The sequence below is a fragment of the Choloepus didactylus genome, chromosome 2 (assembly GCF_015220235.1).
Source record: "Choloepus didactylus isolate mChoDid1 chromosome 2, mChoDid1.pri, whole genome shotgun sequence".
Classification (NCBI taxonomy): domain Eukaryota; kingdom Metazoa; phylum Chordata; class Mammalia; order Pilosa; family Megalonychidae; genus Choloepus; species Choloepus didactylus.
In genome coordinates, this window is record NC_051308.1 from 95,656,706 (window position 1) to 95,682,494 (window position 25,789).

A 25,789-nucleotide genomic window follows, 5' to 3' on the forward strand; every position below is an offset into this window, starting at 1 on the left:
CCAAAGACATTTAGCACAGCTGACGGAGATATGAGATTGCATCAGTGGATTCCAAAGTTCACAGAACCACCAGTGATTGTGAAAATAACCTTGATTTATCAAGTTATGTAGGTCACAAAATACAGAGGTAAGTAAAATTGGCTTTTGTAACCTTTTCCCTCTCACCATTCAGAATTCCTGTGCCCTCTTGCTGCCGTTGGCCTCCCAGGGAGCCCACTGCAGGGACCATGGTCAGGGCTGCTGCCTTTCACCTGGCGTCTCCTGAAATCATCCATGAACATCGCCCAGCCTGTATCTCCTAATGATACTTACCAGGCTGTGGTGGAGCTGGCGTTTGTTGCCACGATGTTATCAATGATTAATAATTGTTTGAGGTGAGTTCATGCAGTTAAATATTTAGTACAATTTAGCATGGGCTTTATGGAAACTACAAATCCTTAACTCAAAGAGATGACATTCTAGAGTTGGAATTTGGGATGTTGTGCTGCCGGAGGGGAATATTGTGTAGCTCACAACAACAGAAGTGCCTGTGACTGTGCTTAGCTCACTAATTTGTTTTCCACACTGGTGGTGATTGCTATTTTGGTGGGGAAGGAGGAATCATGATTTTGTTTTTCTAAGACTAAGGGCAGCACATCATGTGCTCAGTGCTGAGGGGCTTGCCCCTCTTAGCCCCGGATCTCATCACCCTGTGGTAGGAAGGAAGAAGCCCGCTGGGGTTGATGGCTTTGGCAGGGCCACCTCCGGCTTCCTGTGCTTTTGGCTGCCACAGTGGCAGGGGGCAGGTAGCAGGGGGGAGTACCCGCTGCCAGAGGACGGGTGGCTTAAAGAAGTCAATAACAGGATTTAAGAGGGAAAAAAGCCAACCCTAAACATGCCCTGTTTGTTTCAACCAAGAAGCACCATTATTTGGACCACGAGCGCTCAGAGGCTCTTTCAGTGTGAGCACTCAGTGACTCTGTGATCAGGAACAGAGCGGGGCAGGGTGATGGGTGGTGAGAGCTTTTGCTAAGAGAGCCAAAGTCTGGTCAACTCTTTGCCTGTGCCCAGGGCACAGGTTTTATTTTTGATGCTCCACATTTCCATGGTAACATTCATTGGCAGGCACTTTGTCTGTTGTGTTTACTTTTCCACTTCAGCACTTAGCACAGTGCCTGGCACATAATGGAAAATCAATGAATATTGCTGAGTGACCTTTAAGATCATCTATAGGAGGTGCAATCCCATTAAACCATTTCCTTCTCCACCTTCTAAAAATTGTTCAGACTCATATGATACAAATAAATAAAATAAAACCCAAACAGAAAAAAGTCTAAAAGGAAATAACCAATTTTCTTTGGAAAATGTGAATATCTTTATTTCTTTATGGCCTGCTTTTTTAAAAAAAATTTTAATGATAAATTGTTTTTTTTTTTTAATTTCATTTTATGGAGGTATATTCACATACCATACAGTCATCCATGGTGTACAGTCAACTGTTCATAGTACCATCATATAGTTATGCATTCATCACCCCAATTTATTTTTGAACATTTTGCTTACACAGGAAAGAATAAAAATAAGAATAAAAAATAAAAGTAAAAAAGAACACTCAAATCATCCCCCCCATTTCACCCTATTTTTCATTTAGTTTTTGACCCCATTTTTCTACTCGTCCATCCATACACTGGATAAAGGGAGAGTGATCTACAAAGTTTTCACAATCACTCTGTCACCCCATGTAAGCTACATTGCTATACAGTCATCTTCAAGAGTCAAGGCTACTGGGTTGCAGCTTGATATTTTCAGGTATTCACTTCTAACTATTCCAATACTCTAAAACCTAAAAAGGGATATCTATATAGTGCATACGAATGCCCACCAGAGTGACCTCTCGACTCCATTTGATATCTCTCAGCCACTGAAGCTTTATTTCATTTAATTTCACATCCCTCTTTTGGTCAAGAAGATGTTCTCAATCCCCTGATGCCAGGTCCAGGCTCATGCCTGGGAGTCATATCCTGTGTTGCCAGGGAGATTTACACCCCTGGGAGTCAGGTCCCACGTAGCGCGGGGAGAGCAGTGAGTTCACCTGCTGAGTTGGCTTAGCTAGAGAGAGAGGCCATATCTGAGCAACAAAGAGGACTCAGGGGGAGACTCTTATGCGCAATTATAAGTAGGTTTAGCCTCTCCTTTGCAGTGATGAGCTTTGGCTTCGAGCTTTGAGCTTCGTAAGGGCAAGCCACAAGATAGAGGGTTCGGCATACCAAACCATCAGTCCTGAATGCTTGTGAGAACAACAGCAACAACCCAGATGGGGAAGTCCAACATTTCTGCATTTTCCCCCAGCTCCTCGGTGGGGGGGGGGGGGGGGGGGGGGCTCCTGCATACATATTTTTGTTCTCCGCCTAAATTACTTTGGAATATATTGGGGTTTCACACTATATTTTGGGGTTTCACACTAACCTGTACAAACCTACCAGATCTCACTTCCTATTCAAAGTTTCATGTATTTATGGTGTTTGAATAAACTGACTGTACAAGTTAAATTATTTAGTGTAGTACAGAAAATATAGATCCTGCACCAAATAATCATCTCTTCCCTTGGTCTCACAAGGAAGTTGAAGTTTTAAAACACAGTCAGTATCGTCCTTTACCCTTTGGTCTATGGCCTGCATTTAATTTTCTGTTTTTTTCTAACTCTTTATAATTAGAATGTGTTAACTTTTATAATGAAAAAATGCTTAGCAAACTTTATTTACAATAATCCTTTTTTGGAGTCCATCTATTTTCTAAAGCACTAGCAACTATTTATTGACTTCTTCCAGTATCTGGGTGTGTAGCTAGCTCTGGGTGGATTTTTACACACATGTCCATTGCTCCTGTGTTGACTCATCCTTCAAAAGTTCAGTGACACAGTAAGTTCTTTGGTAAGTTCTTCCAGGACAATAGCATTACACAGTTCCTCCATGAACATTTATAGAAGTGATACCCTAGCTCTTTCATTCAATAGTTTTGTCTCTTGTTGGGCCTGACCTCCCTCCCCACCCCCCGGCCCCCAACACCTTCTCTCCTATCCTCCATTTCAGCCGTTCGAATTGGTCATAACTCCTCACCAAGGCTAGTTTTTTCCTGTCTCTGGGCCTTTGCATCTCTCCACCCAGGAAACGCTTACCCATCCTTTAAGACACAGCTCACCAAAGCATCACACACTCTGTGAAGCCCTTTAGGAGTCCCTCCCCAACCCCACCCTCTGTCTTTATGGATTACTGACCCCCCTTCCCCTGGGCCTTCCTTGCACCCCTGAGTTCTCCCATCCTAAAGCTTGAAACCCTGGACTGTGCTTATTTGTACACGGTTGTCTCTCTTTGAAGGTGTGGAACAGGTCTAAGTGCCAGCACCTAGCACAGTAGTTGGCACCTAGCAAGCTCTCAAGAAGCTCTCAAGAACAAGACTGACCCCATCTTGCCACATCCCAGTGACAGACTAATGGCAGATGATGACACAAATGGGAAGAGAGGGACATATGGGAATGTGTACTTGAATCATAATGAAAGAGGAAAATGAGAATTTACTGCAGCCAACTTCTAGAGATGTAAACTGACTTGCCACTTATATTGGATCTCCAAATGCTTTACTTTGTTGTTTTTGTCTAGACATGTCATCTGAGATTATGTTGTTTATATCTTGTCTATCACGAATTCTGTGGTTTGGTGAGAACACGGGGACTAGTTTCTATGCTGCTATGGCAATCACTGCCTGTAAAAAACAAAATGAAACCAAACAACTTTTCTCCTTGAGCCCATAAAAGAAAAAACTAGCTTTGAGATGCTGCCAAATTTAAATGCAAAACTCCAAGACAACTATGAAAAATATAGTAGGTCATTCACTGATTCCACAAACATTTGTAAAGTGCCTACCATGTTCCGGACACTGTGTATAAATGCTGACCTGGTTCTCGCCATGGGGACTGGGGACTGTAGGCCTTTTCCACCATGGCACCAGCCTAACGGAGCTGCCTCTTCCCTTCTCCCATCACCCCCGGGGACACCGCGCTCTATCCCCAGCCTGAGAGGGGGACAGTGTTTAACCCCAACCTGAACAGGTGAAGGAGGGACATCTCTTTCCTCTTCTTGCTGTGTTTCTGCCTGGTGAATGATGCACAGAATCATCTGGAGGGAAACCAGAATCAAAGGGAGACCCAAAGATAAGTAGAGAGAAGGGGAAGTAAGACATGAGACTTGAAAAATGGGAATTCCAGGAAGGAGGGAGCAAGACAAGAGAATGACATAGAGAAAATATTGGAAGAGAAAAATATATAAGTGGAAATTGGGGGAGACACAGGGAATGTGAAGGCTAAAACTGGAGAAAATGCGGTAAACGGAGAAAGAGGGGCAGAGAAGCAGGTTTCCTTCACTGTAGCTGTGTGGTGGTGTTCCTCTCCGGAACCAGGGAGCCTCCCACTGTTTAGACACTTAAGCCCAGTTCAAAGTCCCAAGTCCCCACCCATGCCTGCCTCCCCTCTGCAGACCCCAGGGATTTGGGCTCTTGTCTCTTATCTTTGCTGCTGCCTCTTTTTCTTTCTTCTTGAGGCCTTGGTCCCTGCAGGACTGGCCATGGTTTAGGATGAAGATTTCTTGACCACTCTCCTTTTGAAAGTCGTTTAATTGCCAGTTATTTCAGGAAAATGAGGGAAATCCTTTCATTCATTTGTTTATTCATCTATTCATTTGCCAAATGGTAGCCTATCCAAGTTAAACTCTAAAGAAAATGCTTCCCTTGGAATCCGAGGGAATAATCTAGTTCCTGACCCACTCTCTATCAGTCAGGGTTCTCCAGAGAAACAGAATAGACAAGATATGTATATGTATATGAATATGTATATGTATATGAATATGAATATGTATTATGAATGTGTCTGTGTAGATGTAAATGTATATGTATATGTATAGAAAGAGACAAAGACAGAGCAACAAACAGAGAGAGACAGAGAGAGAAGCAGAGGGAGAAGAAAGAGATTTATTATAGGAATTGGCTCACACAACTGTAGGGAATGGCAAGTCCAAATTCCATAGGGCAGGCTGCAAGTTAAACTCTCTGTTGAAGGTGAAGTTGAATTCAATTGAAGCTGGATGGCTGAAATAAAGACAGAAATTTTTCTTTCTCACTTCTGACATCCTTAGTTCCTGCTTTAAGACCTCCAACTGATGGAATGAGGACACTCCTCTCTTTGCTGCAGGAACTCTCCTTTGTTGATTATAGATGCAGTCAGCCCTAGATGCAATCAGCTGGCTGTGGATGCTAATCCATCTATAAAACACTCTCACAGGCCAGTGATTCCTTGACCGAACTGACTGGACACCATATCCTAGCCAAGTTGACACATGACATTCACCATCAAACTTTCCAACTTCATACTCTTCTTTTGCTGACCTCACACTGGATTTCTTGCTGTTTCTTGAATACATCAAGCCTATTTCTCATGCATTTTTCCTTAACACTTGTTCTTTATGCAAAAATTTGAATGGTTTTGTCCAGCAATTCATTCAGATCTCTGTTTCAATGTTACCTTCTTCCAAAAGCCCTTCCTAACAAATCCTAACGAAAATAGTCTTCCTCATCAATCTTCATGTCAATACTCTGGTTTATTTTTCATTATTTTGTGTTACTAATTACTATGTAATTCAATGTATTCACTCATTCATTTATATTAGTTCATGCCACTAGAATATAAGATTCATATCTTGGGAGACAATTCTCCACAAGTCACCCATGTTTCTGCATGTTTTGGGCATATATGGACTGCCTTTGTTCCAAACTCTCTTTTCCAGTATGCTTGTACAGTGAAAACCCTTGGAAATAGATGAGATGGTGTCTCCCTGTGGAGAAAAAGGCAGGGAGGCTTACTGCCCATTAGAAAACATTCAGGTTCTCAAAGCTCAGGGCTCCTCACTGGTGAGGCAGCCCACTGCATACGCAACTGTCATCAGAACGGTTCAACAAGCCCCATCTAGTGCAAAAAGATGCCAGCTGCATCCCCTTGTCCCCAAACTACCCATGCTTGTATCCCCAATCCCTCTGCTAGGCATTGTGGGCACACCAGAGCACAATAGATGTGAACCTGTCCTCAGTGAAGCATCCCAAGAAATAACAGAGATTAATTTATATGCCACAGCTTACGGCGAGTCCCAGCCGGTGGGTCCAACCTCAGATCCTCCCGCCTCTCCCAGCTTTGCCCATGGAAAGTTTAAGTAGTCCCTTGACTGTTGCCCCAGCTGTGCAGAGTTCAGATTTTATTTGTGAGAGTTATTTATTGTTTTCTTTGCTTATAGGCAAAGCTGAGAATTTACAAGGTTGTTTTTGGTAACAGGACTGTGATATGGCTAATGCCAGAGGATCAGTTTATGAGCTGGGAGTATCATTTTAGTTGAATTAACCTAAGTATATTTTTAAAGACACAAAATTATTCATTAATGTTAGTAATAAAGGTACATGCAACAAATATTATCTCTAAAGGTCACACATAATTGAATTTGTATAGATCAATTGTATTTCCTTACTCAATTGTTGTAATTTTAGTGCTAATAGTATTTATTCTCATTGCTTATTGTTCTACAATTGGGTGTGATTACTACCTCTATTTTCATTTCCCAAATGTTTATTGAGCACCTATTATGTCAATAAAGTAGGCATGTACTTGCAATAAAGTAGGCATGTAATACAAGCATACCATTATCAAATGAGAGCATGATGTGTGCCTTAAAGTACATGCAGAAGGCTGTGAGAGTTTTAAGAAAGGGAGTGATAAGGAATGGGTAGAGTCCCTACAACATTGAGCAGAGGGCCAGATTTAGAGTAAGCCCTCATTAAGTGCTGAATCAAACGCAGGAGAGAGAGCATATCTTATTGGGAAGATCAGTGGATTTATGGAAGGAATGCTATTTCATACAGACTTTGAAAAATGGTGGTCCATCGCAAACTTGTCGGAGACAGGTCAAACATTTTAGGAAATGTATTTGAAAGTGAGGAGATCGAGTTCTCTGCCTTTGGTCCCTTTTTACTAATTTTTCATGATTCTCTTCTTTGCTTTATTGTTAAATACACTAGTAATTGTGTTAGAAATTATTACTGGTAGTAATTATTACTAACCAGCGAAGTATATCATAACATGTTCCTCATTGTTGTTTTCCCTTTTTCCAGAGAAATAATTTTCATGGTGACTAATGCTGTGTTACATTTTCACAGTAAGTTTAGAACCAGGTTCGCTCTAAGTAAAACTGTGAAGTAAGGAGAGTCTGTCATTAGCATTTCCTCCCAGGGAACACATATTCTGGACACAATACTTATATTAATCTAGACCATTCTTGGGTCCCAATTCCATAAGAGCCCACTGTCTGCTAATTCATAGCTAATTTAATTGATAAACAAATGGCTGAAAATATACTATAATGAGTTGCTTTTCTCTGGTGTTACATATTTTTAAATGGCAGCATGGGCCCCATCTAAAACTCTTGGTCTTAAATTAAAGCAGTGATTCAAACAATGTGAAGCTGGTGGTCAAAATATATGAATGAGTTATATTACACAGTCATCCATTTATGCTGCTATATTTATACCATCTTTGGAATCATAGCATTTTAAAGCTGAAAAGACCTTGAAGATCTCCTAGTCTGATATTCTCATTTTAAATTAGGAAATCAAGGCTCATAAAGGTAAAAACCAACATGTAAACAAGCAAGCAAGCAAATACAACTTATCCAAAGTCACGCATCAAGATAGCTGCAAGCTAACAGCACCAAGTTAGATGGGACTTGAATTCAGGGTTTTTGATATCTTAGCAATTTTAAGAATCATCAGTTTTCTATTATTCTAAAATAGCTTAATCTCTAATTAAGAATGGATGTCGAATTGATTATTAATGGGTCTCATTATGATATAAAGGAAAACATCCTGAATATTATTTGAGTCAATATTAACATTTTTTAAAAAGTTACATCAAAGAGACAGAAATTTCCATTCTACAAAATAGAAAATAGAGTATTTTCAAGGTAAAGGACTGGTCTAAGGTCATAAAAAATATTAGTGGCTCAGGTAAGATTGGGACTCACCTGAAATCTCTGTCCTGATCCCTGGAACCTCTCAGACAGGCGCTTATTTCATATAAGATTCCTACCTGTATGTAAGTTTTAAACTAATAAATTAATCCAGGCTCAAATATTTATGACTGTCCTAAAGCAAGTGCTGTCTGAGATACAATAAATCAGGGTCTCTACAATTGAGGAGTTTTCATGTGGCCGGGAGGAATCTGAGGGGTTATGGTCCATCCAGGAACAAGAAGTCAACACATGTTTAGATGATCAAATAATCTGTAAATTTCTACAGGTGGTTTTAAGATTTATGATCTTGATCTGTACAAGTTTGAACAAATAACAGTAAAATAAACCAGAACAAAGCGTTTGACTCAAGCTCTAGAAGCTCACAGTTTTTTCTCTCTGGCATTTTCACTCCTTTCAAAGCACATATTAATGATGCTGACCTTTTTGGTAATTTGATTCTGACAATGGCACAGCAGCAACAGAGCTCCAAAGCTGACAGCCCAACCTGGGCCAGCCGGGGGAATAATTACTGCTTTAATTCAAAGAACTGCTTGTGCTTCTATAGCCAGCAAATTCCATATTAAGTAGGAACCTGTCCATCCTCCATACATGCTGCACTCATCATCTTCCTGTGGGTTAACTTCCCAGAGCACAGAGTAACTTCTTGCCCATTTGGGCCTCCAGATGTAACAGGCATGTAAGTGGCCGTTTCATTTTGTCATCAAGTCTTTGACTTGGAAGAGCCCTTTCCAATTGTCTCCTCTGACTGCCTATTCTAAGTGGTATTAACCTAGAGAAAGGAACCCGTAGCCTGTTTGGATGCTTCCACTGACGTGGAATCAAGTCTCTGATTCAGTCAATCAAGGATTTCATCTGTTGTCTTGGCAGAGTATTCAGGGTAACCCATGAATAGATCATAAAATGATAGCTTCAACCTCCTTCTCTTCAGTTCTTCCTTCTTTCCTTCTCATTATCCTCACATTTTTTTCTCTAAATTACAGCATTTTTAAAGAATCCATTGAGCATCTGATGTGTAGATTCACAATTAAATGTAAGACCACATGAAAATGTGTTTTAACCACCTAACCAGCAGGTCTTACTTTTGTATGAGAAGGAAAACAGCAGGTTAACATTTATTTTTAGCTTAAAAAAGTATGAGCAAACTCAGTTTGCAAAAGGCTAATCTGATTCTCTGTGTAGCCATTCCTTATTTTCCCATGGCACTGCACTTTTCCTGGAAGGATTACATCAGGCTGGACAATTTAGCTTTTGGTTTGTGACCAGATTCGTTTCCTGTCCCTCATGTGTTTTATCAAAGAGTTAGCATTTAAACTAGGGGGCAGAAATCTCACTTTCTCACACTGACAGCCAAGATTTCAAAGTAGTTTTCAAACATCATTGACTTGTCTGATGATCAAGTTCATGTCTTCTGGAGCCCTGCACCGGACCGTGCTAAACTACCCTATGTTTTTTTTCCATGACTAAGTCCAAAGGATAGAGAGTTAATGCAGGCTTATTGCCCATACTTACCAAACTTCCTCATTCATGGGGAATAACTGATGCTTGGTTTCCACCATTATAGGACCATTGTTATTCTAATCTGCACCCTGTGCAATTTGGTGAGAGACCCCTCCCTTAGGTGGATGCAGCCCCAGTAGTTGTACAACTTGGCTGTCAGAAGGTGACTTTATGAGAAGAAAAAGGCACTTCCTCCTCTAAACAGATGTTGCCCTAAGCCACTGGCTGCAAGTTGGTTAACCTAAAACTAGCAGTTATAACAAACTCAAAACTACTAGTGGCTTATAATAAAAGTTTGCCTTTATCTCACATTACAGTTACTCATCAACCTGTAATTGGAAGGCAGAAGAGCAAGAATGGAGAAGGCACACCTTCTTAACCTCTTCAGCATAAAGATAACACATAACTCTTCCACTCGCTTTCCCTTCCACTCATATGGAACCACTTAAATGAAAGGGGATAGGGAAGTTATAAAGTGTATCCCTAGCTGGACAGCCACTTTTCAGACACAAGGGGATTTCTGTGCCTGATGGTTCAGTAAAATGTAGTTTGAGCAAGTCAAGGTATTCTTCTGCAGTCCCTATACATTTAAGGATGCGTCAGAGCTGCTGTTGACCATTCGGGGAGGCTTGGCTCCAGTTGTTTTCAGATGCCACGTGCTTCAGGCCGTAAGTTCAGTGAGCATGGACTTGAGAGTTGGGCAGCCCTGGATTCAAATTCTGACAAATTGCTTAACCACTCATGGTCTCAGTTTACTCACTTATAAATATAGAATGGAGATAAGAATTCCAGGTAAACATAATGAATTGAATGACTTGTTTCCCTCTGCTCCTTTCTCAACTCCCAGCTCCATCCAACACACAGGACCTCACTGAGAGTCTACAGGCAGAATGACGAGAGCCCCTGCCTCCTTTCCTCCTTCCCTCCTTCTCTTGCTTGGTTCCCAGATTTCACAACGTCGGGATTATGCTTGATTTCCTCTCTGGCGAAACTGTCCAGGCCAAAAGAAAAGGCCTATAATATTGTCATTGGGGGGAGGTATTAGTTTCTTAGTGTTACTGTAATAAATTACCACAAACTTGACAGCTTAAAACAATACAAATTTATTATCTTTCAGTTTTTGGGGTCAGAAGCCCAAAATGGGACTCACTTGGTTAAATTCAATGTGTTGGCAGGGCTGTGTTCCTTCTGGAGGCTCTAGGGGAGAATCTGTTTCCTTGCCTTTTCAAGCTTCTAGGGACTGCCCACATTCCTCTGCTCATGGTCCCGTTCCTCCTTCTTCACAGCCAGCAACATAAGAACAAGGTCTCCTTCCTCCATCTTCATGGCCGTCAACATCAGAACAAGTCCCCGTTCCTCCGTCTTCACGGCCAGCAGCATCAGAACAAGTCCTCACACTGCTGTCTGGATCCCTCCTCCAACTCCCTGTTGTACTTTTAAGGACAATTGTCATTATATTGGAGCCACCTGGATAATCAAGGATCATTTCCCTATATTAAAGCCAGCTGATTAACAGTCTCAATTACCTCTATGTCCTTAATTCATCCTTTCCATGTAACCTAACAAATTAACAGATTATGGGGATTAAGCTGTAGATGTCTTTGCATACCTTCATACTACCTACCCTCGGGGACTCACACACACAAAAAATGTGTGTCCCAGTCTCATCACCTTGTGAATGAAATCCACTGGCTGACAAACTCTGCCCCTGCAGAAAGAACTCTCAGTTGGTTTTTTAGGGCCTGACTCTTGTGCATGAACACACAGACAAGGACCACCAGATATTAGGAGACCATCACTAGACATCAGGAGACTCTTGGGAGACACTTACAAGCATACATACCAATCAATACACACTAAATGCACGCACATACATACATGCACCACACGGTACCGCCACCCCCCCCACCTACACTCATATCCTCTCCATCCCTGTATACGGCCCTACTACTGATAGAGCAGGGATGGCCAATAGGAACATTGAGCCATGCTAGAATAGACGTACCAGGCTTGTCAATATATTCTCCCTCTTTTCCCCAAGAGTGACCATTGAAGGCCAGAACTACTTATTTATCAGTCAAAACTGGGGGCCAATTGGCCTTGTTGTCTGGATCTTGTGGTCCCAGGCCAGGTAGAAGACAGGTCTCTGGAAGTCCTCAAAAGGAATTTTCTGGCTATGAGTGAAGAGGTCAGGGTGTGGGGCAGAGTTGGGCGCTGCAGAAAAAGTTGTCAGGTTCACAAGTAATACAAGAGAGGGTGGAGACTTCGCAACATCTACTCCGTGGGTTTCACCCTGTATCTCTCCCACTCTCCCCCTTCTTTCCCTACCTTTCCCTTCCTTCCCTGGCCCCTTTCTCTCTCTCTTCCCTCTCTATAACCCCTCCCCCACCCTTCTTTTCTTTCCCCTCCAGTCTCCCCTTCATTTCTTTCTCTCCACCTATTTATGACTCAAAGTCTCCATACTATGCCAATTCCTACTTGTTTTATACATAAACGTATGCCAGAGTCAGTGTAGTTTTCCCCCAGTTTCCTGAAAATTGTCATTACTGGCATATTTTGCCTCCTTGATTGCTAAGAATAGTCGAAACACAAGAAAGGCTTTTAGCAAATGTAAGAATTTGCCTTCCTTTCATAATGGCCTTCATCAGGCACATGCCGAGAAGGTATACTAATGGAAGAGGTGGAAGTTTTGCTGTCTCCAGGCAATAAACTTAATTAAAACATCCCAAGTACTCCTCAATTGTGCCCTGGGTTAATGTAATCTCTTGGGTACAGTCATTTTGGTAGTGATGATGGCATCAAAGGATGCTAAATGCTAGTCGAGAGGTTGGGTGTTAACTCAGAACATTCTGCTCCTGTGTTGATGATTCACATTTTAATGCCTACTAAGAGGATAGCTTTAACGTTAGTTTCCCAAGCTATGCATTTATTAGGACCATGAAAAACAGCCCAAAAGGCAAAGGAAGAAGGATTTATGATTTCCCTTAAAAATGAAAGGAAGAAAATTAGATGTTTCTTAAATATATAATTAGATTTACATTTCTACATGTTCATGTCCAAATTGATATAAAAGGGGAAAAATACTAGCATCAAAATTGCTTCAAACTCTCTACCACTAAGTTTTTATGTACTGATTTGTCTCACAAAAGGTTTAGTTTCCTTTTACATTTGTATCAAAATAATACATATACATAGTGTAAAAATTCAAATAGTACTACAAAATTTATAATGCTCATCCTTTCCCACTCCTGAGTTCTACTCCTGTGGTGTAACCATGCTATTCTTTTAGCTGATTCTTCTGCTATTTACTTTCATCTTGCTAGATAAAATACTTACATGGCTGTCTCTTCATTTTTCAATTTTAGACACGTGGTTTCCCATAATAGAAGAGGATTTAGCTCTTTTCCTCCATGCCCTTTATACACATACACTTCCCCTTCCTCCTTCTTCCAAATACATTTATATCACAAGTTTTGGAGTTCAGGAGTTGCATTATTATGATTATGTTAATAGTCTTTACAGCTAAGCTACATGGGCTGTTAGATTATAGTTCTCATCCAGCTTTTCTTTTTTGGTGGAGTTAATCACTGCCTTTCTAGTTATTTGCTTAATTTTCTGTGTCCCGTCACTAATTCAAACTCTCTGCCAGATCTGTAAGGTTTCTTTCAATATGGTCAAATACATCACACAATCTATGAGCTCATTTCTTTCTTCTTGAAGACAACCTTCTGGAACCTTCTGTTCTCTTTCTCCTGTTAGCAATGGTTATTTGTAAGCCTGCTAAACTGCTATGGTCTTGGGCCTTCTCATTATTATCCCCCAAATATCCTTTTCCTTTTTCTTATGTTGGATCTTATCTCTTGGATTCTATATCCCTCCCTCCTTATTTTTTGTGCATTCTCTTTTTTTGGTGGAAAACATTCCTCAGCAACTTTCTAAGACATGATACAAGTAGGATAGATGCTTTGAAACTTTACATATAAATGAAAAGGTCCTTATTCTACCCTCATATTAGAGTGATAGTTTATCTGGGTATTCAACTGTAGGTTGGAATTTAATTTTGCCTCAGTATTTGAAGAACATTTTTCTGTTGTCTTCTAAATTCCAGCTTTGCTGTTGATAATAAATTCAGTACTGTTCTGATTTCAAGTCATGTTGATGTGACCTGTTTTTGTTTTCTTTTCCTCCCTCAAGAAGGGTTTAGAATGTCTTTGTAGTCAATGTTCTTAAGTTTTGTAATGATGTTCTTTGGTGCAAGTGTTTTTTTGTTGTTTTTTTTTTTAATTCATCATAAAGGCCATTAACAGACCTTTCATTTTCAGACTATGGCCTTCAGTTCTTGGAAATTTTCTTATATTATTTCTTTGAAAATCTTCTTCACCCCTTTACCTTGCACCCCTCACCCCACTTTCCCTGTCTTCAATTCCTGGATCTTCTGGATGATTCTCTGTTTTTCCTACCTTTTGTCCTATTTTCTGCTTCATTGCTATTTTGTTTTATTTTCTGAAATATTCCCCTTAACTTCATCTTCCAACCAATGCATTGACTTTAAAAATTTTTTCTCATTCTCTGAATGATCCTTTTTATAGAACCCTTTTTTGGTTTATGACCATAAAATCTTAGCTAATTAATTAAATTAATTTGGGGTCCTCAAAGTTGTCTTCTTCTGCCACCCTTCCTTCCTTCCTCCCTTCCTTCCTGCCTGTCTGCCTTTCCTTCTTTCATATCTAGTCTTTCTTTTCTTTCTTGAAATGATGATCTATACCTACCAATTCATAATGAAATTTGAGGCACTAAAACCTGGCTTGGGAACTTGGGTCAAATGTGGGTGCAGACTTAACTGTCAGAATTCTGGATGTCCAGTTGGGGAAGGTTGCAGGGGGGTTTATAGTTCAACCTTCAGGCTTTTATCTAATTCTTTTATGATTCAGTATAATGTCTCATCCCCTGCCCTCATGTGGGACTGGTGCCCCCAGATCAGAGTTACTCTAGTTTAAACTCCATAGAAAGGAAAGCTCTGTCATTTCCCAGAGTGGGAGGGGGGTGGCCAGCTGCCTACAGAGGATGAATGCGGGATAAGTCTAAGCCCCTTACACAAACTTATAATCATTCCTCTTTATAAGCCTTCCAGACCCACACACACACCCTCCCCAGAAAAGCCTGTAATTCCAAACATTTCTGGGGATTGTGGCTTAAATTGGCTTGCTTTTTTCTTGGATTTTCCCCTACATGCTTAGGTCCCTGATTTCTCAGTTCTACTTGGTCATTTGCACTGGTCCTTTCCTTTCCCATTTTCCAAAATTGTGTTGATATTTCTTACCCTTCGTCCTTCTCTTCTTCTTTATAAATTAACAAAAGCCTTTACTATAGCTCTGGTATGGCTGCAGGGGGAAGTATTTAATCTACCACAATTAACTGTAGAACTACAATCATTTTCTTTATAGTTATTATGTAACAGAAATAAATTAAACTTGCAGTGAGAAGACCTGGGCATAAGATTTGATTCTACTGCATCATAGCTTACATGGCTAAAGTCAAGTACATTAATCTGTTGACACCTCCCATTTTCTCATATGTAAATGGAGAAGGTATATTACTCCCGTGAAATATAAAGTCCAAACAACAGAGGGTTGCTGTGAACCTTTGCGAGGACTGTTGTTTGTCCTGCTCAGCCATGTGCCCTGGTGCCTAGTGCAGTGCAGGTTCAATACCAGGCCTGCCTTGTTACTACTGAGTGTGTAATCACTCAGCAAATGGGAAATACTGAACACGTATCATGTAAAGGTTAAAGGGCAATAATAGAGGTGAATACTGGTTAATCTCACAGCTCAATATTAAATTCCCAACAACAAAATATAATTTTTCATCAAAAAATATTTCTTTTGTACCTTAGCCAGTATTAGAGTTAATAGAAGGAAATTCATACAGGAGAGAATCTGTGTGAATGTCATCTATGAAGAAAACCCTTCATGGATGGTTTGATACGTTACATGAGAGAACTCATAATATAAATCTAATGGAAGTGGAGAGTCTTCATCTACCATTCTACCATTCTACCATTCTTGATAAGCAAGCCAGAGAAATTACATGTGAGGAATTCTATATACTCAATGTAGGAGGGCCTTAATTTGTAATTTTTCCTTTAAGTAAAATAAGTGGTCTCCATAGGAATGAAACACTAGGTCTGTAATTACTGTGCACTATCATTCAGTGAAAAACAAGCCTTAATGTGCTAAAAAATACTGAATTTGGTAATTACCATTAAAACATGAAGTAAGATGGGAAAATCCTGAAAACATGAAGTAAGAGAGAAAAGTATTTATTAGGAAGATGATATCGGAGAGATCCAGAAATTTCATGATGTAGAATGTATTTAATATGAACTCAGGGGAAATCATTTATACAGAAATTTGGGAGGCAGCAAAAGAAAACACACAGTGGAGAGAAGCCATAAGAATGTAATCTATATAGGACTTATTGTCCTGTATAGACTTATTGTGTCTCTGTGAGGGATATTGTTTGATTGGGCAAATTATTGGATATTTGGTGGCTGAGTTATGAAGATCAATGGTGGAAATACTATTGGCATGGGGATAGAATGTGAAGCCTGGGATTTCGGAGTCTTCTAGGGTAAATGAACATACTTCTGTGGTTGCCTCTAATGGATCAGTAATGGGTATTTATTTTAGGCCAGTGATTAAATATCTGAAGGGTAGGAAAAGATACGTTTGCTTTGTTTTTGATCTTGGAACAGAACTTCATCTCAGTAACAGTATTTATCAGTAGGTGAGAGGGTCCTACATGCAGTACTTGATGAATCAAGCAGAGGTCCAGATAATTCCCATTTCCCCTCACTAATGGCCCATTAGGGAGTCCCAGTCCAAGCCCACTGAAATAATCATCTCAATTATCAAATTGGTAATAGATCCCAAAATGTGCAGGGTTTATAGGCAATGCCATTTTTTTAAATTTTTTTTTTTATTGAGATTGTTCAGATACCATACAATTATCCAAAGATCCAAAGTATACAATCACTTGCCCCTGGGTACCTTCATACAGCTGTGCATCCATCACCACACTTAATTTTTGTTCAATTTTTAGAAACTTTTCATTACTCCAGACAAGAAATAAAGTGAAAGATGAAAAAAGAAAAAAAGAAAAGGAAACTCTAATCCTCCCCTATCCCTAACCAACCCCCCTCAATTGTTGACTTCTAGTATTGGTATAGTATGTTTGTTACTGTTTATGAAAAAATGTTGAAATACTACTAACTGTAGTATATGGTTTGCAATAGGGATACATTTCTTCCCTATATGCCCCTCTATTATTAACTTCTAATTGTATTGTCATACATTTGTTCTGGTTCATGGAAGCGATTTCTAGTATTTGTACAGTTGATCATGGACATTGCCCACCATAGGATTCAGTTGTATACATTCCCGTCTCTTGACCTCCAACTTTCCTTCTGGTAACATATATGACTCTGAGCTACCCCTTTCCACCTCATTCACACACCATTCGGCACTGTTAGTTATTCTCACATCTTGCTACCAATACCCCTGCTCATTTCTAAACATTTAAGTTCATCCTAATTGAACATTCTGCTCATAATAAGCAACCACTCCCCATTCTTAAGCCTCGCCCTATATCTTGGTACCTTATATTTCATGTCTGTGAGTTTACATATTATAATTAGTTCCTATCAGTGAGACCCTGAAATAATTGTCCTTATGTGTCTGGCTTATTTCACTCAGTATATTGCCCTCGAGGTTTTGTCATCAACCCATTTTTTTTCATCAAAAATGTTTTGTTCACTCACCATACATTCCATCCCAAGTAAATAATTTATGGTTCTCTGTATGGTCACATATTTATGTGTTCACCACCTTCACCGCTATCTATATAATGGCATCTACATTTCTTCCACAAGGCAGGAGGGAGAGTCAAAGAAAGTAGAGGGGCAAAAGAAAGAGGAAAAAAAAATGACAGCTAGGAAGCAGAAAAAGGAAAAATAACCTTAAATCAAAGTAAAATAAAGAATCAGACAATACCACCAATGTCAATTGTCTAACATGCCTCCCCTATCCCCCCTTCTTATCTGCATTTACCTTGGTATATCACCTTTGTTACATTAAAGGAAGCATAATACAATGATTCTATTAGTTACAGTCTCCAGTTTATGTTGATTGCATCCCTCCCCCAATGCCTCCCCATGTTTAACACCTTGCAAGGTTGACATTTGCTTGTTCTCCCTCGTAAAAGAACATATTTGTACATTTTATCACAATTGTTGAATACTCTAGATTTCACCAAGTTATACAGTCCCAGTCTTTATCTTTCCTCCTTTCTTGTGGTGTCTCACATGCTCCCCACCTTCCTCTCTCAACCGTATTCATAGTTACCTTCGTTCAGTGTACTTACATTGTTGTGCTACCATCTCCCAAAATTGTGTTCCAAACCATGCACTCCTGTCTTCTATCACTCTGTAGTGCTCTCTTTAGTATTTCCTGTAGGGCGGGTGTTTTGTTCACAAAGTCTCTCATTGTCTGTTTGTCAGAAAATATTTTGATCTCTCCCTCATATTTGAAGGACAGCTTTGCTGGATATAGGATTCTTGGTTGGTGGTTTTTCTCTTTCAGTATCTTAAATATATCACACCACTTCCTTCTTGCCTCCATGGTTTCTGCTGAGAGATCCACACATAGTCTTATTAAGCTTCCTTTGTATGTAATGGATTGCTTTTCTCTTGCTGCTTTCAGGATTCTCTCTTTGTCTTTGACATTTGATAATCTGATTATTAAGTGTCTTGGCATAGGCCTATTCAGATCTCTTCTGTTTGGAGTACGCTGCGCTTCTTGGATCTGTAATTTTATGTCTTTCATAAGAGATGGGAAATTTTCATTAATTATTTCCTCTATTATTGCTTCTTCCCCTTTTCCTTTCTCTTCTCCTTCTGGGACACCAATGATACGTACATTATTGTACTTTGTTTCATCCTTGAGTTCCCGGAGACGTTGCTCATATTTTTTCATTCTTTTCTCCATCTGCTCCTTTGCGTGTAGGCTTTCAGGTGTTTTGTTCTCCAGTACCTGAGTGTTTTCTTCTGCCTCTTGAGATCTGCTGTTGTATGTTTCCATTGTGTCTTTCATCTCTTGTGTTGTGCCTTTCATTTCCATAGATTCTACTCGTTGCTTTTTTGAACTTTTGATTTCTGCCTTATATATGCCCAGTGTTTCCTTTACAGCCTCTATCTCTTTTTGCAATATCTTCTCTAAACTTTTTGAATTGATTTAGCATTAGTTGTTTAAATTCCTGTATCTCAGTTGAAGTGTATGTTTGTTCCTTTGACTGGGCCATAACTTCATTTTTCTCAGTGTAGTTTGTAATTTTCTGTTGTCTAGGCATGGTTTCCTTGGTTATCCAAATCAGGTGTTCCCAGACCAGAACAGGCTCAGGTTCCAGAGGGAAGAAATATTCAGTATCTGGTTTCCCTGAGGGTGTGTCTTAGAAAATTGCTCCACCCTGTGATGCCTCGGGTCTCTGTGCTTTTCTGCCCAGCGGGTGATGCCTGTTAGCCTATAATTCTTGACTGGTGTGAGGAGGTATGGCCGTGTTCCCCCAGGCTCTGGGGTCTGGTTCTGAATGGAAAGGGCCCCACCCCTTTCCTCCTAGAGAAGGCAGACCTCCCAGGTAGAGGTCATTAGCATTTCAATGGTCTCTCTCTCTCTCTGCTTGTGCTGTTCTCTACCCTTCCCCAAATCACAGCCCTGGAAACTGAAAATGACTGGGGCTTTCTCCACTGAGCCAAAAAAGAAACAGTCCCCTTCAGACCCAGTCCAAGGCGACCCTCCGGCTCTCCCAGGTCAGTCGTCACCCAAAGCCTCTGTCTGTTTTTTGGGGCTGCGTACCTGTAGTGAGCAGTTCACACTTGCTACTTAAAACCCCAGTTGGAGCTCAGCTGAGCTATATTCACTTGCTGGAAGAGAGCTTCTCTCTGGTACCATGAGGCTTTGCAGCTCGGGCTATGGGGGAGGGGGTCTCGTGACTTGGATCCGCAGGTTTTACTTACAGATTTTATGCTGTGTTCTCGGGCATTCCTCCCAATTCAGGTTGGTGTATGATGAGTGGATGGTCTTGTTTGTCCCCCCGCAGTTATTCTGGATTATTTACTAGTTGTTTCTGGTTTTTTGTAGTTGTTCCAAGGGGACTACTTAGTTTCCACTCCTCTCTATGCCGCCATCTTGCCCAACCTCAGCAATGCTATTTTGATCGTCCAAATGCAGGAATCCAGTCCCTGACATTAATTTTTGAAAGATTATGATCCAGAGCATGCATATGCGAAAACTTTTCAGCTAACTTCATAATTTTCAAAGATTTCTGAATTCTTTCCTACTAAAATTGGGGACACTAGAAATATTTCTGTTCTCATCACTATACCTTATGTTTTATGAAATACTGAAAAACTGACTGCTTTACCCTAAATAGAGACCAAGAAAAGGTTGTCTTTTTTCATAACTTTCATTTTGTATAGACATAGTGGTGGGTTTATGTAGTGTAATAATTTAAAGAGTGGAAAGAAAATGCAGAAAATAGGAAAAATTAAACTTTTTTTGCAGATGACATGTTTTGGTATATAGAAACTAGTATTAAATTTGCAAAAGAAAATTAGAGGCCATTATTAATTTTAGGAATGCCACAGGGTCTGAAGTAAAAATAAAACTCAGCTTTGTATGTTAGAAGTTCATTAGGAGAATTAATATACGTTCCTGGGCCCAAAATTTCATGTCATCAGAACTTGCATGTCCTGTTTGATGGTGTTTCCACCTACAGTGGACACTGGCAAGGGAAATTCAGCAATTTCATGGCTGTCACAGAAATTAAATCCATTATCCTCATGTTCCAGGTAGTGATCATCCTCATCCTCTCCCACCAGGATCTCCAGCCTCATCGGTTGTGAAGAGCAGTTTAGTGTATCCCTCATTGCCTATGTCATTCCAAAGATACCCATCCTAATAAGACCCTTGTCATATCCATAAACCTGAGTCACATATATGGTGTCTTTCCACACCATCAGTTGTTTACCAAGGTTCTTTCGCTATAATAGGGAATATTTGATTCTCCGTCGCATTCTATCTTTGAATCTAACCAGATTGCTAAGCCATTGGTGATCACCTCCACCATGAGGTAGTAAACATATACAGGGGGATTGTTATGGTTGGGTTCATGTATCAACATGGCCAGGTGATGGTGCCAGGTGTCTAGTCAAGCAAGCACTGGCCTAACTGTTACTGCAGGGATATTTGTGGCTGGTCAATAAACCAGAAGGCTGGTTTATTAAATCATAAGTCAATTGACTGCATCTGTGACTAATTACTTTAATGAAGGGTGTGTCTTATGCAATGAGAGAATTCAATCAGCTGGATTTAATCAAATCAGTTAAAGACATTTAAGGGAGAAGAGAGAGAACTCTCACTTCTTTGGCTAACCAGTGTCTCCTATGGAGTTCACTGAACATCTTCATCAGAGTTGCCATTTCACTGCCTACCCTACAGAATTTGGAATCATGCCTCCTGCCTTATGGAATTTGGACTCATGCATCCCCACAGTTGTGTGAGACACTTTAATAAAATCTTATATTTACAGAAAAAAAAATTTCCTTTGCTGCAACTATCTTAAAATACTAATTTACAGCTTCTGTCTTTCTGGTTTGCCTAGGACAGTCCCAATGTATGTCCATTATCTTAGCATCCCTTTTCCTTTCAAAAAGTGTTTGGGTCACCACATTCCTTCCTGCACCAATCAAGCCCTCAAGGCTTACACTGAGTCCCTGAGACGCCGCTGCCCCAACTTTGGCTCCTCTCCCACATATGACTCTCTTGCCTTGTGTCTCCGTTCTTCAAAATGAACTGATATCCCCAAGCCTGGTTAGATGATGATATTCATGTGGCTACAAAAGTAATTGACCTTCATTTCTGGGACTCAAAGAAAGAAGTTTGCGAAACTATCAGTTCTATGAAATCAGAATATATATGTTTTAATACAAGAGTATCCCCAGTGTTGAGCAAAGTATCCCTTGCTTAAAAATAATTCATGGCATGAATGAAAAAATAGAGAGGATATGAAACAACATGACCTTAAGCCATGCAACTTGGTTTACCCCAGAACCCTCTACTGCCAGACTCAAATGTTTCTATCTGGCATCTCACCTTTGTGAGTGGTATTTTCCATTCAAATAGCTTGTCCACCCACCCTCAACCTGCCCCTTGGTGACACAGGCAATTGCCGTCCTAAACCTACGCCTTTAAACACTGTTTCATGGAACTTCTCTCTAAAGCCCAGTGAATTACCAGCAAATGCAGCTTATCTCCCAAGCTCTTGCAATACATACATGAATGCCATATGTGGCATTTTCTAGGAAAAAACAGCAGAGCAATCCATCACATCTTATGTTCTCCATCATAACCTCATGGTTTTCTATTTATTCTTGCAATCTTATAACGGATGACTAATAACGGACATAATAAACTAATTTGCCCTAAGGAGCTGATGACTTACAATGGCTTAGAATATTAACTCCTCCTAGGTAACATGTTTGCCTATTTGCTGGGGACTTTGCTCCCCAAATCAAAGAAATTCTTAAGGTGGGAATATTGACTAATTGACCAGTCAGTGGATAAGGTCTTTGTGGCTGCACTTTCCATTAAATGTTCCTCAACTCTAAGCATGTAGACAGCCCCACGGTCTGCTTGTTCTCAGACCCAGAGTGGCTGAGCCTTCTCTAACAGGGTGCTGTGATCCATTCAGTGGTCTCGTGGCAGGAATCTGGCATGGAGAGGATACTAACCTTCTGAAGACAGCTACATTCAACCCAGATCCTTGCTCCATTAAATTGACTACAATCACAAAAGTGTTTCCAAAGCTACAGAAAACTGTGCAAGCAAACACTGCCACTGGAATACATAGGACATGAGAAGAGTCTACTCATTCCAAGGTTCATACTCTGGTCTCCTGATTTGAACCTTCATTGCTTGGTGTGACCAGAACAACTCAGGTAGGAAGATAGGGCATTAATTAAACCTGAAGAAGAGGTTAAAGGAAAGATATTCAGACCTCTGATGACCAGAGTTAGGGATATGGAAAGTACCAGAACTTTCCATATTCAGACACTAATATACAGCATAATTTTTACCAAACTTTTGCTAAATATTTCTATATGAAGCTTCTTACCTTCTAAAAAGTAAAAATTGCTTGGCAGACAAGGTGAATACATCCTAACTCAATGCTATGAACGTGATTTTCATTTCACTTCACTTACAAAAGTAATTGAAAACAGATTTGAATGGTTTAAAATTACATCGATGCCCTCTATATACATATGCATGGTATATGCATGGTATGCCTATGGGATTGTTAATGATTTGAGTAGATGTTTTCTTAGTTGACAGTATAGTTTGAATTGGGATAAGTGATCTAGATCAGTGGTTCTCAACCCTGGCTGCAAGTCAGAATCTTCCAGATACCCCCCCTTTTTTTTTTCTTTGATTTTTATTTTTTATTATTATTAATATTTTTTTATTAAATTCAGTTTTATTGAAATACATTCACACACCATACACTGTCCACAGTATGATAACATAGTTATGCGTTCATCACCACAATCTATCTCTGAACATTTTCCTTACATCAGAAAGAACCAGAACAAGAATAAAAAATAAAAGTGAAAAAAGAACACCCAAATCATCCCCTCATCCTACCCCATTTGTCCTTTAGTTTTTATCCCCATTCCTCCACTCATCCATACACTAGATAAAGGGGGTGTGATCCACAAGGTCTTCACAATCACACTGTCACCCCTTGTAATCTACATTATTATATAATTGTCTTCAGGAGTCCAGACTGCTGAGTTGGAGATTGGTAGTTTCAGGTATTTATTTCTAGCTATTCCAATACATTAAAGCCTAAGAGGTGTTATCTATATAGTGCATAAGAATGTCCACCAGAGTGACCTCTCGACTCCATTTGGAATCTCTGAGCCACTGAAACTATTTTGTCTCATTTTGCATCCCCCTTTTGGTCAAGAAGATACTCTCAGTCCCACGATGCTGGGTCCACATTCACCCCCGGGAGTCATACTCTGCGTTGCCAGGGAGATTTACAGCCCTGGGAGTCGGGTCCCACGTAGGGGGGAGGGCAGCGAGTTCACCTGTCGAGATGGCTCAGTTAGAGAGAGAGAGGGCCACACCAGATACCCCCATTTAATACAGTTGGGGCAGAGCCCAGGCATCTGGATTTTCAAAACTCCTAGTGATTCTCATGTGCAGTCATGGTTTGAAAACCACTAACCTAGATCATCCTTCGACCTCCGTAAGAGTACTATCAGTGACTGTATATTGCATGTCTACCATATGATACCATATTATAATGTTTTAAATGATAAAATTCATAATCCTTATTGCAAACTTGAAAGGCATGTATCTCCATTTAACAAATAAGGAAAACAAGGCTCTGAGAAGTGAAGTCGATTTCTCAAGGTCACAAGGCTAGTAGGTGGCAGTGCCGGGAGTTAGGATGGGGGCAGAGAATTGAAGCTGGACTGCTTGACTCCATGGCCCATGCTTTTACTATCTCATTATATTATTGTGTCTTCTCCATCTTTGAGTTCCCTAAAGTGAATTTTTCTAAATTTTAAAGATGATGAGAGAAGACAATTTCACAATGCAAACATACTTGTGTGTGTGTGTATGAGAGAGAGAGAGAGATTAATTCACATCCTTCTCACATCCTACCTTTTGGCTCCTCAGACCTGTTGATCTGGGGCTCACCACCTGTCCTACATACCCAATGCCATCTCAAACAATGGAGATTTTTTTTTTCTGGAGGGATTTGTTTAGTAATCTCTTGTTCACAAGATCAAAGGACAAAGAAATATGTCAGTGTTCTTAATCCCAGCCCTACCTCATCACCTTCTACCTGACACCAACTATTTCAGTAAAAACTAGGCCACCTGACTTTCCTCTGGCTTCGTGAAGCCCTGAGCTCTTTCTTTTTGGGAGAGCATAAGAGGGATGATAGGATAACAACAGGTAAAAATGATGATGGGAAATATAAAGAAAATATCCCAAAATATTGTTTCACAGGTGACTGCAATGGAATCAAAAGAAAGCCAGATGGACCAAACATGTTCTGTTTAGGAAATGTAAAGGGAAGGAGGGAGAGTCTCAGGAGGAACTTCACAGAGCTCTGCGTGCCGTGGTAACCCCCTGCAGGAGCACTGAAGAAAAACGTTTCTTGTTTGAAAGGTTGGCCTCTGGTTCTAGCCTCTGAGCCTGAGGCTCTTTATTCTCCCATTGCTATGCCAACCAAGGAGGTCATAGATTTCTGTCACTCTCTCTCTTCTGTCTGAAAGGACACCATGTTTTAGACTACATCTAGCACCCATGATGAGTAGACCTGTCTTCTTAGAACTTCCTTTCCAAAGTGGTTAAACCATGCCTTTTTCCTTTTTCACTGATTTCAAAGTTACAATCTCTTTCTAATAGCAGATATACCTCTACATATTTTGAAAAATTCATCATAGTGTGTCAAGTCATTTGCTTATTAATGTGTTTTGGTTCTTTATTGTCCACAGAAAGGTGATACTTCTGCAGGTTCTGAGCTAGTAAATGGACTTCCTCCAATACCCAACCTCACATGCTCACACACACACACACACACACACACACACGAGGCTCCTCCACTTTCCCCACCCATTCCACCCTCTGCCATCACCTGCCACATCATTCACTGCTATTTCTGTGGAGCTCAAGTGTAAGACTTCACACTGTTTATTTAATGATGATGATGACAACAGGGCCATCGCTTATTCACCTCTAGCTGCCTGTACAAAGAGAATAGGAAAAAATACACTCTGGTGTTTGTGTTCAAGTAGCACAGAAACAAGCATGGGAGTAGGGCCTCATGAAGGTCATGAGGGAGCCTTCCCAGGGGACCCCTAGCAGCAGGGGACCGAGCTTCAAGGAGATGGAGTCCTCTTTATGATCTGGTGAAAGTCACACACAGTGACTAAGGACAGAAGTCATGTTCAGGAAGTTCTTAAAGAAAGAGGCATTTAAATTAGTTTTTGACTGAAAAAAAAAAAAAAAAGAGTGGTGGGAAGCTGGCTAGCAGGTGAAGCTCTGCAACAATTGTCACCACAG